A 19,310-nucleotide genomic window follows, 5' to 3' on the forward strand; every position below is an offset into this window, starting at 1 on the left:
GAACGTGATAACCACTACACTACAAACACGTCTTCAGGTTGCAGACATAAATCTTTAGGTGCACGCTTATTAAAAAGCATATAAAGGAAATGAGCGCTGCACCCACCTAGCGTGCCAAAGAGTTTACATTTTCTGTCAGAATCCAACCACTGTTTCTGCTCGGTTTCGAACCGAGGACCTTTCGCGTGTTAGGCGAATGTGATGACCACTAAACTACAGAAACCTATTGTTGAGAGGGATGTGCTTTTTAGAAGATGGCTCCTTCCCATAATCTGCCCTGCAAGCAGTGTGACAGTCTGTAAATTCCACAAACAACAGAACAGAGGTCATTCGGCACCCACCTAGTGGGTGCTTCTCATTTCTTATTTGTGCATCCTCGTTTCCTTTCCTCGCTTCCTTTCCTAGCGTCTCAGCTCCACCCCCTGTAGGTTTTGAGGGAAGGACGCAAGGAAAGAAAATGAGGACGGAGGAATCGAATGAAAGCTTTTTTTATTCATTGGAATACTTGATCACTCGCGCGTCACTTCATAGCGTCATCAGCAGCGCTCAAAGGATCTGCCCTTATGTTGTTGAAGTTTGTTTATTTAAGAAATTCATAATAAATGATAATAAAGCAAGATACCCTGTTGAAATATGTGTAATGTGTGGTTTATATAAACTGCAAAGGTAAAGTATACATTAAAACAGATTGTGATCGATGTGAAGGGGGAGGAGAATGTATACGCGCGTCACGTTTAGTCGATAAATCTCTTCCGCATAGGATACACCTGTGTATCCTCGCTCATGACTCCTCTGGAAGCCTCCTCACTCCTCGATCCTCGCCTCCTCGCGGTGCAATTAGAGAACTGAGATGTCCTTCAAGATGGCTGCGCTCGATCGGTTTCCGGGTCATAGGATGGAGGACAGAGGAACGAGGAGACGAGGAGGGATATTGCGAAGCACCCAGTGTCATTCGGCATGGCAGTCTGCCTACAGCTCCTTGATACGATGGCCTTCACCTGTCTTAAAAGTAAGGGTTTTGTAGCGAATTGCAGCATTTATATTTAACATGCCTCCACTTGTTTCCACCCAATTTTGAACTGAGGACCTTTCGCGTGTAAAGCGAACGTGATAACCACTACACTACGGAAACTTGGTCTGGATCTCATTCCCACCTCTTCTAGCGTACGCTTGTTCAAAAGCGACTGAAACTATAGACTGCCCAGTGTTTTTAACATGGCAAAAAGCTGCTAATTTTGTTGGCAGACCGAACATTTTATATTACTGTACAGGAAACCTCAATGGTCATTTGTTTTATTTTTGTCCTTTTCTAAAGAGATTAAACAACAAACATCCCTGCAAGTGTACTGACCTGCTCAACAGAAAATCGCATACGAAATTTTTGCAAAAATTACCCACAGTTTCCGCCCAGTTTCAAACTGGGGACTTTTCGCGTGGGAGGCGAACGTGATAACCACTACACTACAAACACGTCTTCAGGTTGCAGACCTAAATCTTTAGGCGCACGCTTATTAAAAAGCATATAAAGGAAATGAGCGCTGCACCCACCTAGTGTGGCAAAGAGTTTACATTTTCTGTCAGAATCCAACCACTGTTTCTGCTCGGTTTCGAACAGAGGACCTTTCGCGTGTTAGGCGAATGTGATGACCACTAAACTACAGAAACCTATTTGTGCTTTTTAGAAGATGGCTCGTTCCCATAATCTGCCCTGCAAGCAGTGTGACAGTCTTTAAATTCCACAAACAACAGAACAGAGGTCATTCGGCACCCACCTAGTGTCATTCGGCATGGCAGTCTGCCTACAGCTCCTTGTTACGATGGCCTTCACCTGTCTTAAAAGTAAGGGTTTTGAAGTGAATTGCAGCATTTATATTTAACATGCCTCCACTTGTTTCCACCCAATTTTGAACTGAGGACCTTTCGCTTGTAAAGCGAACGTGATAACCACTACACTACGGAAACTTGGTTTGGATCTCATTCCCACCTCTTCTAGCGCACGCTTGTTCAAAAGCGACTGAAACTATAGACTGCCCAGTGTTTTTAACATGGCAAAAAGCTGCTAATTTTGTTGGCAGACCGAACATTTTATATTACTTCACAGGAAACCTCAATGGTCATTTGTTTTATTTTTGTCCTTTTCTAAAGAGATTAAACCACAAACATCCCTGCAAGTGTACTGACCTGCTCAACAGAAAATCGCATACGAAATTTTTGCAAAAAACACTCACAGTTTCCGCCCAGTTTCGAACTGGGGACCTTTCGCGTGTGAGGCAAACGTGATAACCACTACACTACAAAAACAAGTCCTCAGTTTGCAGACATAAATCTTTAGTTGCACGCTTATTAAAAAGCATATAATGGAAATGAGCGCTGCTACCACCTAGTGTGGCAAACAGTTTAAATTTTCTGTCAGAATCCAACCACTGTTTCTACTCGGTTTCGAACCGAGGACCTTTCGCGTGTTAGGCGAACGTGATGACCACTACACTACAAAACCTATTGATGCGGTGCATATGCTTTTTAGAAGATGGCTCCTTCCCATAATCTGCTCTGCAAGCAGTGTGACAGTCTGTAAATTCCACAAACAACAGAACAGAGGTCATTCTGCATGGCAGTCTGCCTACAGCTCCTTGGTACGATGGCCTTCACCTGTCTCAAAAGTAAGGGTTTTGTAGCATTTATATTTAAAATGCATCCACTTGTTTAAGCCCAGTTTTGAACTGAGGACCTTTTGCGTGTAAAGCAAACGTGATAACCACTACACTACGGAAACTTAATTTGGACGGCACCCACCTAGTGTCATTCGGCATGGCAGTCTGCCTACAGCTCCTTGGTACGATGGCCTTCACCTGTCTTAAAAGTAAGGGTTTTGTAGCGAATTGCAGCATTTATATTTAACATGCCTCCACTTGTTTCCACCCAATTTTGAACTGAGGACCTTTCGCGTGTAAAGCGAACGTGATTACCACTACACTACGGAAACTTGGTTTGGATCTCATTCCCACCTCTTCTAGCGTACGCTTGTTCAAAAGCGACTGAAACTATAGACTGCCCAGTGTTTTTAACATGGCAAAAAGCTGCTAATTTTGTTGGCAGACCGAACATTTTATATTACTTCACAGGAAACCTCAATGGTCATTTGTTTTATTTTTGTCCTTTTTTAAAGAGATTAAACCACAAACATCCCTGCAAGTGTACTGACCTGCTCAACAGAAAATCGCATACGAAATTTTTGCAAAAAACACCCACAGTTTCCGCCCAGTTTCGAAAAGGGGACCTTTCGCGTGTGAGGCAAACGTGATAACCACTACACTATGGAAACAAGTCTTCAGGTTGCAGACATAAATCTTTAGGTGCACCCTTATTAAAAAGCATATAAAGGAAATGAGCGCTGCACCCACCTAGTGTGGCAAACAGTTAAAATTTTCTGTCAGAATCCAACCACTGTTTCTGCTCGGTTTCGAACCGAGGACCTTTCGCGTGTTAGGCGAACGTGATGACCTCTACACTACAGAAACCTATTGATGAGGTGCATGTGATTTTTAGAAGATGGCTCCTTCCCATAATCTGCTCTGCAAGCAGTGTGACAGTCTGTGAATTCCACAAACAACAGAACAGAGGTCATTCGGCATGGAAGTCTGCCTACAGCTCCTTGGTACGATGGCCTTCACCTGTCTCAAAAGTAAGGGTTTTGTAGCGAATTGGAGCATTAAATTTAAAATGCCTCCACTTGTTTCCGCCCAGTATTGAACTGAGGACCTTTCGCGTGTAAAGCGAACGTGATAACCACTACACTACGGAAACTTGATTTGGACGGTACCCACCTAGTGTCATTCGGCATGGCAGTCTGCCTACAGCTCCTTGGTACGATGGCCTTCACCTGTCTTAAAAGTAAGGGTTTTGTAGCGAATTGCAGCATTTATATTTAACATGCCTCCACTTGTTTCCACCCAATTTTGAACTGAGGACCTTTCGCGTGTAAAGCGAACGTGATAACCACTACACTACGGAAACTTGATTTGGATCTCATTCCCACCTCTTCTAGCGTACGCTTGTTCAAAAGCGACTGAAACTATAGACTGCCCAGTGTTTTTAACATGGCAAAAAGCTGCTAATTTTGTTGGCCGAACATTTTATATTACTGTACAGGAAACCTCAATGGTCATTTGTTTTATTTTTGTCCTTTTCTAAAGAGATTAAACAACAAACATCCCTGCAAGTGTACTGACCTGCTCAACAGAAAATCGCATACGAAATTTTTGCAAAAACCAAGCTTAGTTTCCGCCCAGTTTCGAACTGGGGACCTTTCGCGTGTGAGGCGAACATGATGAACACTACACTACAGAAACCTATTGATGAGGCACATGTGCTTTTTAGAAGATGGCTCCTTCCCATAATCTACTCTGCAAGCAGTGTGACAGTCTGTGAATTCCACAAACAACAGAACAGAGGTCATTCGGCATGGCAGTCTGCCTACAGCTCCTGGGTACGATGGCCTTCACCTGTCTTAAAAGTAAGGGTTTTGTATCGAATTGCAGCATTTATATTTAACATGCCTCCACTTGTTTCCGCCCAGTTTTGAACTGAAGACCTTTGCGTGTAAAGCGAACGTGATATCATGGCATATGCTTTTTAGAAGATGGCTCCTTCCCATAATCTGCTCTGCAAGCAGTGTGACAGTCTGTGAATTCCACAAACAACAGAACAGAGGTCATTCGGCATGGCAGTCTGCCTACAGCTCCTTGGTACGATGGCCTTCACAAGGATTTTGTAGCGATTTGCAGCATTTATATTTAACATGCCTCCACTTGTTTCCACCCAGTTTTGAACTGAGGACCTGTCGCGTGTAAAGCGAACGTGATAACCACTACACTACGTAGTGCTGTACGCAGAGGTCATTCTGCATGGCAGTCTGCCTACAGCTCCTTGGTACGATGGCCTTCACCTGTCTCAAAAGTCATACCGATCTTTATGGGAGCTCCCTGGGCACAGCGCTATGGAGGGCCAGGATCGGAGTTGGGCTTGCACGATTGGAAGGCGCAGACGGAATATCTGGCCGGATTACAGGGACTGAGTGCATCACAGAAAGTACAGTTTGTGTTGGGGTCTTTGGAAGCAGAAGCCAAAAGAGAAGTTCTTGCTGCATCAGAAGCCACACGGGCTACCGCGAAAACTATCTTCGATTTCCTGTCCGGATTATATGGAGACTCTACCCCGGTGGCCACTCTTCGTGCCCAGTTCTTTAACTATCAACAGGGGCCTAAGCAGACTCTTCGGGCATACTCCTTGAAATTGTGGGAGCAGTTTGGCCGGCTGTTGGGTGAACTTCGTCGGGGTCGAGTCGAGGGCGGATCGATGGTGAGAGAGAGGTCTTATTCGGAGAAGGGGCGAGCTCCTGTGCGCCGCCCCCTACGTCCTGTGGGCCCCCGGTTCCAGTGGGATGACCAGGGAAGGCCCATCTGTATTAATTGTGGAGACCCGGGACACATCAGTCGTCAGTGTGGGCTCCGTCGGGGTTCTCAAGGGGGTTTTTAGTCCCACCGGCTACTGTGGGTCAAGTGGCCGGGACCCCTTTGTGTGACCCTCCTTCTGTTCCTGTTTTACGAGACGACAGGGTTGGGCGCTGTCCCACCGTGGAGGTTCAAGCTAACGGAGTCACGATAGATTGTCTGGTCGATACAGGTTCTCAAGTTACGTTATTTTCGGAGAGCCTGGCCCAGGAGTTGGTTGCAGATCATCGGCTCCAAGCAGTGGACGCTTCTAGTCTGACTTTACGGGGGCAAATGGTCTGGACATCCCTTACACTGGGTACATCGTGGTAGACTTTCTGGTCCAAGGGGTTCCCGTCCAACAGAAAGGGGTCGTTATCGTCCGAGATCATTGCTTGGGCATTCATCGAGCACTCCTAGGGATGAACGTTATACTGGATTGCTCGGAGGAATTGTTTCTGGGACGGCCAGCTCGGACTTCTCTGTCATCGGCGAAGCAGGACAGGGACCGGATTCTGGCCGATTGCCGAAGAGTGCACGTGGCTAGTCAAGTGAAGGAGAGAGAAGGCATCAGTCGAGTAGCCTGTCGGTACGCTTTGTCTGTCCCAGCCCAGAGCGAGACCGTGCTGTGGGTCCGAGTACCTGCAGGACCCTGTGGGACGGGTACCTGTGTCCTGGTAGAGCCCCATGAGGACTGTCAACCCATTGAAGTGGCTCACGGGCTGACGGCCATCCACCGTGGGCGAGTCTCAGTAAAGGTGCGGAATGCCAATCCCTACTCCGTGCTCCTTCGTCGACACCAACGTCTGGTTCGAGTTTCCTCGGTACGCTCTGCCCAGGTTAACAAGCATCAGTACGTCTGCTTCAGGCAGGTGAGCTCTGCGGTGGTGGAAGTCGCCGTGCGCCCAGTTGAGGCAGAACCAGGCTCTGTGGGAGGAGGGGTGCCGACCCATTTGATGGGAGAGTCCCTGAAGGGTGAAAATCTGGAGGAAGAACAGGTGTTACAGCTCCAGGAGCTCTTGAGAAAATGGCAACATGTGTTCTCGACCCACGAAGAAGACTATGGCTGCACAGGGGTAGTGAGGCATCAAATACCTACCGGTGAGGCGATGCCTAGCCACGAGCGGTATCGTCCGGTGCCACCCACCCTCTATGCCGAGGTCCGCGCCCTGTTGAAAGGGATGCTGGAGGGAGGAATTGTTCGAGAGAGCAGTAGTCCCAGGGCGGCGCCAATTGTTCTGGTTCAGAAGAAAACGGGAGCTTGGAGGTTCTGCGTTGACTACCGCAAACTCAACAGTGTAACGAAGAAAGATACATTCCCGTTGCCACGGATTGAAGACTCACTCACCTGTCTCACACAAGCGGCGTGGTACTCCACATTGGACCTGGCGAGTGGATACTGGCAGGTGCAGGTAGACGACCGAGATAGAGAGAAGACAGCCTTCACCACCCCGTTTGGGTTATTTGAATGGGACCGGATGCGGTTCGGCCTGTGCAATGCTCCTGCGACCTTTCAGCGCTTGATGCAGCACTGTCTAGGGGGACAACTGGTCGACTCAACGCCGGTATACCTGGACGATGTGATCGTCTTCTCCCCTGACTTCCGCACTCACCTGCACCATCTAGGTGGGAGGAGGACCACCTAGGGAGGAGGAGGAACACAGGAAGTGTTCAGGGCCATGGAGAAATATGGGCTAAAGCTTAGGCCAGACAAATGCCAGTTATTGCGGAAGAAGGTACAGTTCTTGGGACATCGTGTCAGTGCTGCAGGGATATCCCCCGACCTGGAGAAGGTGGCGGCTGTCCAAGGGTGGGAGCCACCCCGGGCAGTGAGACAGGTGCGGTCGTTCCTGGGGTTCGTGGGATTTTGTCGACGCTTTATAAAAGGATTATCTGGGCTTGCTTGGCCATTGAACCAACTCCTTGCTGGTTCCGGACGTGCCCGTGGCAAAGGCTCCCCGTCAGTGCATTGGGATTCCACCTGTGAGACCACCTTACAGAACCTCAAGCAGGAACTTCTGAGGGCCCCTATCTTGGCCTACGCAGACTTCACCCAGCCGTTCCTTCTGTACACTGACGCCAGCAATGCAGGTTTGGGAGCCGTGTTGGCCCAAGAGCACCAAGGAGTGGAGAGAGTGATTGCATACGCAAGTCAAAGTTTACATCCCGCAGAGCGGAACGCGGCAAATTACAGTTCCTTCAAAATCGAACTACTGGCAATGAAGTGGGCCATGACGGAGAAGTTCAAAGATTACCTGTTGGGAGCCAAGGTGACGGTGATTACGGATAATAATCCATTAGTACACTTGCAGACCGCCAAGTTGGGGGCAGTAGAACAGCGTTGGGTGGCACAACTAGCAAATTATGATTAACAGCTTAAATACCGACCCGGCAGAGAACACGTAAATGCGGACGCCCTGTCCAGACTCCCAGTCATCCGGAGGGACAACCAAACACCCCTTTGTACCCCTGGCCCTGAAGACGAGTTGCTGATGGCAATGGTGGAAGCTCCCGGGACCCTGAGGGCTGTTCCGTCTAGTTGGGGGTGGGACCCCGGGCGGTGGAGAAGGCTGCAGCTGGGAGATGCAGACCTGTGTCAGGTTACGTTGTACCTTAGACAGGGATACATGCCGAGAGCAGAGGAAAGCGGGCTCAGACGGTGGGAGTACAACATCTCCTAAGGCAGTGGAAGAGGCTGCGACTTAGAGAAGGGGTAATCTGCCGTTCGATGCAAGATCCCCGAACACAGGAGACAGTACACCAGGTGGTGGTACCGGAGGGCCAAGTCTCGAGCTATTGACTGCATTCCACACCCATACTGGCCATCAGGGCCAAGAGAAGACGCTGTCTCTGCTGAGGAGGTATTTCTACTGGCCTAGGATGGAAAAGAAAGTTGAGGAGTTCGTTCAGAGTTGTCCACTGTGTACGTTGTTCAAACGCAGGAAGGAAGTCCGAGCCCCATTGGTCCCCCTGTGGCCCAAAGCACCTCTGCACATCATAGGAATCGATTTCCTGACTTTAGGTCGGCCGACGGATCGATTTCAAAATATCCTGGTGATGACTGACCTATTAACTAAATACGCCTAGGCCATCCCCACTGTAGATCAGACGACAGTTACCACAGCCAGCGCCCTTTGGAGGGCAGTGATACAACCTTTTGGCTCCCCAGAGACCCTACACTCAGACCAAGGTTCAAATTTTGAGTCCCGAGTGATCCAAGAGCTGAGCCACCTTTATGGGTGCCGGAAGACCCATACGACCTCATACCATCCTCAGGGTAACGGGGGTGCGAAAGGTTGAACCAGACCCTGTTGGGGTTATTGGGGACCCTAGAGAGTGAACAACAGGGCCAATGGGCCGAGAGTCTCCCCTCTCTGTTGCAAGCCTATAACAATAGTGTGCACAGTATCACCGGGTATGCTCCTTCCTACCTTATGTTTGGGCGCCATCTCCGCTTACCTGTGGACTTGCTCCTGGGGACCGAGGCTGCAGAAAGAGGGTATAGTACCACTGACTGGGTGAATCGGCACCACCACCAACTGCTCGATGCCTACCGACGAGTCTCAGATCATCTGAGTGCAGCAGCCGCCAAGAACAAGCGGCTATACGACCGGACTGCCCGAGAGGCCCCTTTGTTACCAGGGGAGCGAGTGCTGGTAAGGGACAACCGGCGCTCAGGGAAGGGGAAGCTCCGCGATCGCTGGGAGTCGACGCCATATGTGGTGGAACGACGACAAGGGCCTGATGCTCCAGTTTACTCGGTACGACCCGAGGGGAAACCAGGACCGATACGGGTGCTCCATCGAAACTTGCTCCGTCCATGTCCGAACTATTCGCAGCTAGCGGCCGAGGCCCCAAGTGCGCCACCCGCCCCAGAGGTACTCATGGTAGGGTGGTCTGTGGTCCCGAGGGACCCTGAAGTTGAAGCAAGAGTGGCTCCGCCCTCGCCACTCCGACGGTCTCAGCGGGACACCCGAGGACAGCCTCCTGAGAGGTATGGCGAATGGAATTGAAGAACACCGGTTCTCGGGACTAGAACCGATTGGCGGGGGGGATGTCACGGGTGACAAAAACGCGTAGTGAGCGGAACCCTCTTGGTGAGTCACGAGTTTCTCGAGGGAACGATTTGTTTGCGACACATCCCACTCCAGTTCCAGGTGTGGCAGAAACATTGCCCGGCCTGATTAGCGCTAATGCACTGCAGGTGCAAGAGAGAGAGGAGCGGCGTTCACACAGGTGTCCGGGTTCACAAGCCAAAGATAAAAGGGCTATCCAGAGAGGTTTCGGGGAACGGGACGTGGATGTGGTCTGTTTTGTTTTTGGAGCAGTTTGGGGCTCAAGCTTTACTCGGGGAAGTTGTCTGGATGTGGGGAAGAGAGAAAGATAAGTGAATTGATTTCATCTTATGAACATTCGAAAAGCTTGAAGAGGATGCAGTGAATGTAAATCTGACTGTTGGGGAAGCTATGTGTTTCAGAGTGTGTTGAGGAGGAACTGAGGATTAAATATCCCCCACGGGAGTGTAACGAATGGATTGAGGCCTCTGATCAGCCCTATCGTGTGAGTGAATTGCAGTGTTTTTGCCTTATTTATATACATTGATTCATGGCTGTGGATTTGAAGTGAACACGAGTGTGGTGTGCTTTTACTGAGAAGCGGCCCCAACCCCTGCTTACACGTTTGTGAAAAGCTATTATATCTGCTCTCCATCAGAAGCCCAGAGTGATACAGCTGAGTTTGGAAGTATGCAGTATCGCTGGTGAAGTAAGCTTTTAAATCACTGTCTCACTACTTTGCACTGACGAACAGTATCCTATGTTGAGAAGAATCCTTTACCTTCCTACTTACCATCTGAGTCTGGAAGTATGCAGTATCGCTCGTGAAGTAATTTTTTTAAATCATTGTTTCACTACTGTGTACGGACGAAAGTATTCTATACTGAGAAGAATCCTTACCTTCCTACTTAACGTCTGAGTCTGGAAGTATGCAGCATCGCTGGTGAAGTAAGCTTTTAAACCACTGTCTCACTACTGTGCACCGACGAAAGTGTTCTATACTTTGAAAAATCCTTATCTTCCTACTTACGGTCTGAGTCTAGAAGTATGCAGCATCGCTGGTGAAGAAAGCTTTTAAGTCACTGTTTCACTACTGTGCACTGCTGAAAGTATCTTATACTGAGAAGAATCCTTACCTTCCTACTTACTGTCTGAGTCTAGAAGTATGCAGCATGGCTGGTGAAGTAAGCTTTTAAACCACCGTCTCCCACTACTGTGCACTGACGAAAGTTTCATGTACTGAGAAGAATTCTTATCTTCCTACTTACCGTCTGAGTCTAGAAGTATGCAGCATTGCTGGTGAAGTAAGCTTTTAAATCACTGTCTCACTACTGTGCACTGACGACAGTATCCTATACTGAGAAGAATCCTTACCTTCCTACTTACCGCCTGAGTCTAGAAGTATGCAGCATCGCTGGTGAAGTAAGCTTTTAAAATCATTGTTTCACTACTGTGCACTGACGAAAGTATTCTATACTGAGAAAAATCCTTATCTTCCTACTTACTGTCTGAGTCTAGAAGTATGCAGCATTGCTGGTGAAGTAAGCTTTTAAACCACCGTCTCCCACTACTGTGCACTGACGAAAGTATCTTGTACTGAGAAGAATTCTTACCTTCCTACTTATCGTCTGAGTCTAGAAGTATGCAGTATTGCTGGTGAAGTAAGCTTTTAAATCACTGTCTCACTACTGTGCACTGACAAAAGTATCCTATACTGAGAAGAATTCTTACCTTCCTACTTACCGCCTGAGTCTAGAAGTATGCAGCATCGCTGGTGAAGTAAGCTTTTCAATCACTGTCTCACTACTGTGCACTGACGAAAGTATCCTATACTGAGAAGAATCCTTACCTTCCTACTTACCGTCTGAGTCTGGAAGTATGCAGCATCGCTGGTGAAGTAAGCCTTTGAATCATTGTCCCACTACTGTGCACTGACGAAAGGATTCTGTATTGAGAAGAACTCTTACCTTCTTACTTATCGTTTGAGTCCTGAAGTGAGCCGTATCCTTGGTGAAGTTGTCACAAGGTGACGAACTAGAGACGGAACTACACAGCCCACGGGGGGATGTTTCCGCCCGGAGCGGTTTCAACTGAACACCAAGCCGGCCTCAGATGCGTCGCTACCATAGGAACAGCAGCCGCTGATGGCAAAGTGACAGAAGGTGCGGCGCATTAAGTGACTGTGTGACGATTGGGACATGTCGCTTTTAGGAACAGACAAAAGCAAAACTTTGAGAGACTGAGTGGGTTGGGTGGGATTGCTGCGGCGTTCAAACTTTTCTTCTTGCTGAGAGAGAGTGAGAGATTTCTGTGGGACAAATCGGCTGGCGAGATCGATCCGTGGGAAGGGAATCCGCTACGAAGAACTGGGTGACGGAGAACAGAGAGGCAGAGGGCGAAGTCATCTATGAAGTATTATCGAGTCCACTTACTGGGGTGAAGATAAGTACCAACCTTCTACTGGCTGTATTATATGTGGGTTATACACGAAAAGATTATATATGAGGAGAAATGACATAAAAAACGGAGTCCAGATGTCTGAATGAGAAGACAGCTGTTAGGATTTGTGATTGCAGTCGCTGAATTGTTGAAACCCGCTGTCCAGAGCGAGGAGGTTGGCCGTGACCTTAAATTTCACGGAGTGGATGAGAGTGACGTGAGTTAATGCTGTGTCCCACTGTGTGTGGTTGAAGTGGAGTTATTGAATGCTTACTGTACAGAATTCTGTCACATGTCCATCGGTCTTGCCTTGTGTTACAGTCGGGAGTTTTCTGAGGAAGAGATTAAGTGAAAACGGACTTTAAGCCTGCTGTATTCTGATTCATCATTGATGCTGTTCTGGAGAACGGGGAAAATCCAGTTACCTGCTGTTCTGAGTGTTGAATATCCAAAGCCTGTTGTATTCTGATTCATCATTGATGCTGTTCTGGAGAACGGGGAAAATCCAGTTACCTGCTGTTCTGAGTGTTGAATATCCAAAGCCTGTTGTATTCTGATTCATCATTGATGCTGTTCTGGAGGACGGGGAAAATCCAGTTACCTGCTGTTCTGAGTGCGTCCCATCTGAAGCCCGCTGCATTTGTCTCATCGTTGCTGTTGTGGAGAACGGAGGAAACCTCAGGTACCCGTTGTTCTGAGTGTTGTGTATCTAAATCCTGTTGTACTCTGCTTCATTATTGATGCTGTTCTGGGGGACGGAGAAAATCCAGTTACCTGCTGTTTGGAGTGTGTTCCATCTGAGGCCGGTGCATTCTCGTCTCATCCTCGCTGTTCTTGGGAGTGGGAATAAACCCAGTTACCTGCTGCCCAGTCGACGCCCTTCACAGCCCCAAGCCTTCTGCACCGACATATTGGGAAGACCAAACGTACGTGGAGTACCTACTTGCTGTCCAGTCGATGCTCCTTCACAGCCGTAAGCTTTCTGCACCTGTTGAACTAAGAAGAACCAACTGTATTGAGAGGATTTACCTGCTGCCAGTCGACGCTCCTTCACAGCCCTAAGCCTACTGCACCGACGTATTGGGAAGACCAAACGTACGTGGAGTACCTACTTGCTGTCCAGTCGACGCTCCTTCACAGCCGTAAGCTTCCTACACCTGTTGTACTGAGAAGAACCAACCGTACTGAGAGTAAGCCTTTGGCACCTGAGAGACTGAGAAGAGTCAACCGTACTGAGAATAAGCCTTTGGCACCTGAGAGACTGAGAAGAGTCAACCGTACTGAGAGTAAGCCTTTGGCACCTGAGAGAATCAGAAGAGTCAACCGTACTGAGAGTAAGCCTTTGGCACCTGAGAGACTGAGAAGAGTTCACCGTACGGAGAATAAGCCTTTGGGACCTGAGAGACTGAGAAGAGTCAACCGTACTGAGAGTAAGCCTTTGGCACCTGAGAAACTGAGAAGAGTCAACCGTACTGAGAGTAAGCCTTTGGCACCTGAGAGACTGAGAAGAGTCAACCGTACTGAGAGTAAGCCTTTGGCACCTGAGAGACTGAGAAGAGTCAACCGTACTGAGAGTAAGCCTTTGGCACCTGAATGTATCGAATAGAATCGAATGTAGTTCTTTAATGAGAACTAGTAATGTAGCTAGTTTTATTTAAGTTACTTATAAGCCATAAGCAATCGTCGATTAAAAGAGTATTTGGGGATTGCAGTTTGCTGTTTGACTTATCAATTTGTGTCGATAAAGTATAATAGGGTGAATCATGTATATAGTGCTTGCATAGTGCATATACTTGTAGCTGTTATGTATCTTTGGAAGTCCTTGAAATTAATAGGTTTCAAAGCGCAGCGCAGCGTTCCGCGTCCTATCTAAAAGGTGCTTCAGTCCTAGGCGCGCGCAAGTACACGAACCCCAACCCCCCCTGTTTGTAGATAGATAGATAGCCTATATATACACACACACATACATATACACAAAAAAAGTGTACATGCAGACCCGCTAACAACATGTCTATAATTAACTAAGAATGTGAATTATAAAAAACATGAATTATAGAAAGCATGAAAGGCCCAGTTCCTCATTAAGGCCATTTGGTTCTACTGTGTTAAGAGTGAAAATCCAGAAAGCGTCCCATTGTAGTAGGGACTTCACTATGTCACCTCCTCGCTGGGAGGGTAGAATTTTTTCAATACCCCAAAATTTTAAGGACGCACTGGAACCATGATTAGCTTGTACATAATGCCTCGCAATTTCATAGTCCATATTTCTGTTACGAATTGCTGCTTTGTGTTCTGCAGCCAGTAGCACCTCAATGCAGTACATGAGATCCACGGGGAGGAGTCGGATCAAGATCCAAGGGGTGGAGATGGGTAGGATTAGGGTTGGGTTTAGGGATTAGGGGTGTGTTTAGGGATCAGGGGGCGGAGTTGGCTAGGTTTAGGTGTATGTAAGGTGGGAGGAGTGGATCCGACTCCTCCCCGTGGATTTCATGTTCCGCAGTGAGAACCATCTCCCGGCAGCCCTGAAACACACACACACATCCCTCAGAGCACTGACCCGTGGTGTTGGTCATGTCATGTCAGATACCTGAGTGTAGAGACCTGCACTTCTGCGAGACTACCCCGGGACCCAGCGCAACCGAGTGCGGCGCGGGACAATATTTGATGGGTGAATGCGGGTGCGGGCGGCAAGATATTATTGTGTGCGGGTTGCGGGAAAATAAAATTATTTGTGGGAAATATAGAACAAAATAAAATAACTAGAAACAAATAAACCGTTATTTATCTAATGCACAACCAACAAGGATAACTAAAATAAAAACGATATACAGGCACATGGTCGGAAGCTAACTCTCGCGTGGTTCATAGGCGCAGAACAGCCAAGCCTACCACACAGAGGCAAAATGTCTGCACCGCATGACACACGCCATGTTATGGTATATTTTTATTTATGTACATTTCTTACTTTTTTACTGTATTTATTTGTTCTAAGTTCCTTGTTCATGTTCATCCATTGAATTAAATGCAAATAAAACGAAACATTTGTTTATTTTCCGTTTATTTTTTATTTTATTTTTTATATTCAACAGGGGAGCAAGTGAACAAAATCACAGAGTAGCAGGCAGTACTTATACGTCTACCCGCGGGATTTTGCGGGCGGGAGCGGGACGAAACTTGATTGTTGGGGGCAGCAGCGGGAGAAAACAACATATATTTTTGCAGGAACGGGATAAAATCCGTCCCGCGCAGGTCTCTACCATGTCAGATAAATGAGTGAGTGTGTGTGTGAGTGAGCATTGACCCGTGGTGTTGGTCATGTCATGTCAGATATATGAGCGTGTGTGTGAGTGAGCACTGACCCGTGGTGTTGGCGTGTGTCTGTACGAACAGCGCGTTCTTGCTCAGCCCCCCGCACAGGAAGAGGGTTGTGATGTCATATCCTGCCTCTTTCATGGCATCTAGGATGTGTCTGGTGCCAAGCTTCATACAACAGAGACACACAATCACATTAACACTGTAATACTGAACACTTAGTTAGTGTGTGAGTGAGAGTGTGTTTGTGTGTGTGTATGTGAGAGAGAGTGTGTGTGTGTGTGGTGTGTGTCTTACAGCGATGGCCTGAAGAGTTGCTAGATACAGCAGAGCTAAATCATCCAGTGTCTGTGATAAAGTGAGTCCCACAACCTGCACACACCAGCAGTGACATCATCAATCAACTCTCCACAACTGCAAACATTAGTTATAAAAGCTAAAACTATCTGATGTGTCTTTTTTCTTAATGGTTAAAAATAAGAAATTATATTAAACGTAAAGAAAATCTTTCTTTCTAGAACGTAAAGAAAAAAGTACTTTCTAGGGCTATTAACATTATTTTCATGACATTAAGCAAATGTCCCTGTTAAATCCACATTTATGTCCTCTGAAATAAAGCAAAAAAGCCCAAAAATATAATAAAAAAAAAATTGTCATTACTATAAATGTTAATTTGGAGTTCATTCTCAATATTCTCATTCTAGCAGCACCAACAACCCTAGCAACCACCCACAACATCCGAACAACTGCCTGGTGCCAAATTTTGCCGCAGTAAGCACCACTCACATATTCTGCAGAAAATGTACGTCCAGTTATCAGTTTTATTAATAAATAATAAAAAATTAAATTAAATTAAAGGCAGTACAATGAAAACTATTATATTTTTTCATCAGCACTGTAACAAGCACAGCGTTCCTCACCGATCCCCGTGATGTCTGGTCGGCCAGAGGAGAGCGGTTGCCGTGGAAATCAGGCCAGATGTGCAAGCCGGCCGTCAGCTGCCCAGCTGTGCTGCGTCTCCAGACATGTGCTCCAGATGGAGGTTCAGGCAGGAGTAAACGTGTTTCCCACTGCAGAGAAAAGCTCAGCGATCAGACTGAGTGAGAACAGAAACGCATCAGAGCGACTGATGCTCACCTCTTCTCCGCCTGCTCTTTCAGCTGCCTGGAAGCGGCGTGTCCGTTCACCACATGGTCCACCTGAAAGGACATGACATCGCTCTAATTAAGATATTCATATATTTTCATGTAAACCATCTGTATATATAGCGTATTATGTGTTTATTGTAACGTTTGTCACAATGTCCTGTAGTACAGTGATGACTGTCTGGAACCAAGCAGCCAAACTACCAACCAACCAATAAACTAAAAAAACAACAGCCAACCAATCAACTACACCAATCAATCAGACCAAACAACCAATTTAAAATATCAACCAAACAACCAACCTAACGACCAACAAAACAAACCAATCAATCAAACTACCAAGGAAACAACCAACCAAAAACCAAGAAAATAACCAAACAAACAACCATCCAACCAAGAAACCAACTAATAAACCAAACAACCAAGAAAACCACCAACCAAGTAAAAAAACGACCAATCAACCAACAAACCAATAAAGACAACAACCAATCAACCAACCACCCACCAACCAAGAAAACAACCAACCAACTAATAAACCAAACCAAGAAAATAACCACCCAACTAATCAACCAATCAACTAAACCAACCAATAAAAACAATCCATCAATCAACCAAACCAAGTAGAAAACTAACCAATCATCCAAGAACAATACAACCAATCAACCAAAAAACCAATCGAATCAATCAACTGATCAATAAACCGAGAAAAAAAAACAACCAACCAAATCAACCAACCAACCCAAGAAAAACAACAAAAACCAAACAACCACTCCTTTCAAGAACAAAACAACCAATCAATCAACCAATAAACCAAGAAAAAAACCCAACCAACCAATCAAATTAATCAACCAACCCAAGAAAAAACCAACAACCAATCGAATCAATAAACCAAGAAAAAACAACAACCAACCAATCAAATCAATCAACCAACCAACAAACCCAAGAAAAAAACTAACGAATCAATCAACCAAACAAACAATCAACCAAGAAAAAAACCCAACCAACTAATCAAAATCTACCAACCAACCAATAAACCAAGAAAATAACAAAACAACCAACCAATCGAATCAATTAACCAACCAATAAAAAAACAACCAACTACCCAACCAATCAAATCAATTAACTAATCAACCCAAGAAAAAAACAACCAACCAAGTAGAAAAAACAAACAAACCACCAATCATCCAAGAAAAATCAACCAATAAAACGTCCCGGGTTACGTATGTAACCCTAGTTCCCCGAAGGGACGGACGCTGCGTGAAATCGCAGTGGGAACGCCCTCAGCGTGACGCGTCTGAAGCATGAAGGAAATCAGTCAATGGAGAGAATGAGCGTACGGCGAGTGACGTCATCGACCAGGAAGCTATAAATATCCCCTGAGTACACAACACTCCAGCTTAAAAGTTACTGAAGCAGCGACCCAAGGGGATGCCGAGAGTATGGCAGGACACGCAGCGTCCGTCCCTTCGGGGAACTAGGGTTACATACGTAACCCGGGACGTTCCCCTTCAGGGACTACCGCTGCGTGAAATCGCAGTGGGAACGCAATACCCACATCCCCATACGACCAAATCCCCGTCGTGTTGTCATTAGGAGACACAAACCGACGAGAGAACCTGAGCCCCGGGAGTGGAGCTAAGATCGAGGGAATAAAATCTAACGAAAGTGTGCGGTGAGGACCAGCCTGCCGCATCACAAACGTCCTGAAGAGAAGCTCCTGAAAGAAGAGCTGTAGAAGCAGCCATACTCCGGGTGGAATGAGCCCTTACAGCCAAAGTGAAGGCTGATGGGCCGAACCATAAGCAAGTGGGATGGCCTCGACCACCCACTTGCTCATCCTTTTTCTAGATGCAGGACACCCTTTCTTAGGTGACCCAAACAGACGAACATTTGTTCCGATCTCCTCCACAGGGCAGCTCTGTGGACGTAAGCATCAAAACCCAAACTGGGCACAGCAAATTAATTTTCTCCTGGTCTGACGTCAGAAAAGGCGGAGGACAGAAAACCTGCAGAACTATAGGTCTAACTGAAACAGTTGGAACCTTAGGAACATAACCTGGTCTTGGAAAGAGAAAGGCCTTAACCAACCAGGAGCAAATTCCAGGCACGAGGGAGCCACCGAAAGTGCTTGAATATCTCCAATTCTTTTTAGAGATGAGATAGCGAGAAGAAGGATAGTCTTTAGAGTAAGAAACTTTTCCGAAACTTCCTCGATGGGCTCGAAAGGAGCAAGGGAGAGACCTTCTAAGATGACGGCCAGATCCCAAGCTGGTACCCTTGTGCGAACTGCAGGCCTCAGCCTCAAGGTGACACGAAGGAAGCGAGACATAAGCGGGTGTTTCCTGAGGGAACCTCCACTTGAAGGGGTGTGGTAAGCAGCTAAGGCCGCCACATACACCTTCAGTGTGGAGTGGGATAACCCTGTGGAGAGACGGTCCTGCAGGAAATCCAGGACTGTACCAACCGGGCAGTTAACTGGGTCCTGCTGGCGCTCTCCACACCAAGAGGTGAAAAGTTTCCACCTCGCGGCATACAACTTCCTCGTGGAGGGAGCTCTGGATCGGAGGATGGTCTCAACGACCTCAGCCGAGAGACCAGAATCTATGAGCTGGGCCCCCTCAGAGGCCAAGCCCACAGCCTCCATAGCTCTAGACGGGGGTGAAGGATCGACCCACTCGCCTGAGAGAGCAGATCTCTCCTGATCGGTATCTCTAGGGGAGAGCCGTTGAGGAGAGACACTAGGTCCGCAAACCATACCCGGGCCGACCAGAACGGGGCTATTAGCAGGAGACTGAGCCCGTCCCGGCGAACCCTCTCCAGAACTCCTGGGAGCAGAGCGATCGGGGGAAAAGCGTACAAGCGTGACCTCG

The 19,310-nt window shown here is 47.2% G+C and overlaps 9 non-coding genes and 1 pseudogene across 9 annotated transcripts; all 10 read right to left on the bottom strand.

Annotated features, from left to right (window-relative positions):
- Positions 1–150: 150 nt before the first annotated feature.
- trnav-aac (transfer RNA valine (anticodon AAC)) lies at positions 151–223 on the bottom strand. Its single transcript has one exon. It is a non-coding gene; the product is annotated as a tRNA-Val (tRNA).
- An 836-nt stretch (positions 224–1,059) lies between these two features.
- On the bottom strand, positions 1,060–1,132 carry trnav-uac (transfer RNA valine (anticodon UAC)). Its single transcript has one exon. It is a non-coding gene; the product is annotated as a tRNA-Val (tRNA).
- A 757-nt stretch (positions 1,133–1,889) lies between these two features.
- trnav-uac (transfer RNA valine (anticodon UAC)) lies at positions 1,890–1,962 on the bottom strand. The gene has a single exon. It is a non-coding gene; the product is annotated as a tRNA-Val (tRNA).
- A 266-nt stretch (positions 1,963–2,228) lies between these two features.
- trnav-cac (transfer RNA valine (anticodon CAC)) lies at positions 2,229–2,301 on the bottom strand. Its single transcript has one exon. It is a non-coding gene; the product is annotated as a tRNA-Val (tRNA).
- A 609-nt stretch (positions 2,302–2,910) lies between these two features.
- Positions 2,911–2,983, bottom strand: trnav-uac (transfer RNA valine (anticodon UAC)). Its single transcript has one exon. It is a non-coding gene; the product is annotated as a tRNA-Val (tRNA).
- A 462-nt stretch (positions 2,984–3,445) lies between these two features.
- trnav-aac (transfer RNA valine (anticodon AAC)) lies at positions 3,446–3,518 on the bottom strand. The gene has a single exon. It is a non-coding gene; the product is annotated as a tRNA-Val (tRNA).
- Positions 3,519–3,731: 213 nt separating this feature from the next.
- trnav-uac (transfer RNA valine (anticodon UAC)) lies at positions 3,732–3,804 on the bottom strand. The gene has a single exon. It is a non-coding gene; the product is annotated as a tRNA-Val (tRNA).
- A 137-nt stretch (positions 3,805–3,941) lies between these two features.
- On the bottom strand, positions 3,942–4,014 carry trnav-uac (transfer RNA valine (anticodon UAC)). The gene has a single exon. It is a non-coding gene; the product is annotated as a tRNA-Val (tRNA).
- Positions 4,015–4,276: 262 nt separating this feature from the next.
- Positions 4,277–4,349, bottom strand: trnav-cac (transfer RNA valine (anticodon CAC)). Its single transcript has one exon. It is a non-coding gene; the product is annotated as a tRNA-Val (tRNA).
- A 3,933-nt stretch (positions 4,350–8,282) lies between these two features.
- The window catches only part of LOC143707656 (FGGY carbohydrate kinase domain-containing protein-like), a 55,667-nt pseudogene continuing 44,639 nt past the window's right edge, over positions 8,283–19,310 (bottom strand).

The sequence above is a fragment of the Siphateles boraxobius genome, unplaced genomic scaffold, assembly GCF_051911475.1.
Source record: "Siphateles boraxobius isolate OS27281-9 unplaced genomic scaffold, OSU_SipBor_1 42, whole genome shotgun sequence".
Taxonomy (NCBI): Eukaryota; Metazoa; Chordata; class Actinopteri; order Cypriniformes; family Leuciscidae; genus Siphateles; species Siphateles boraxobius.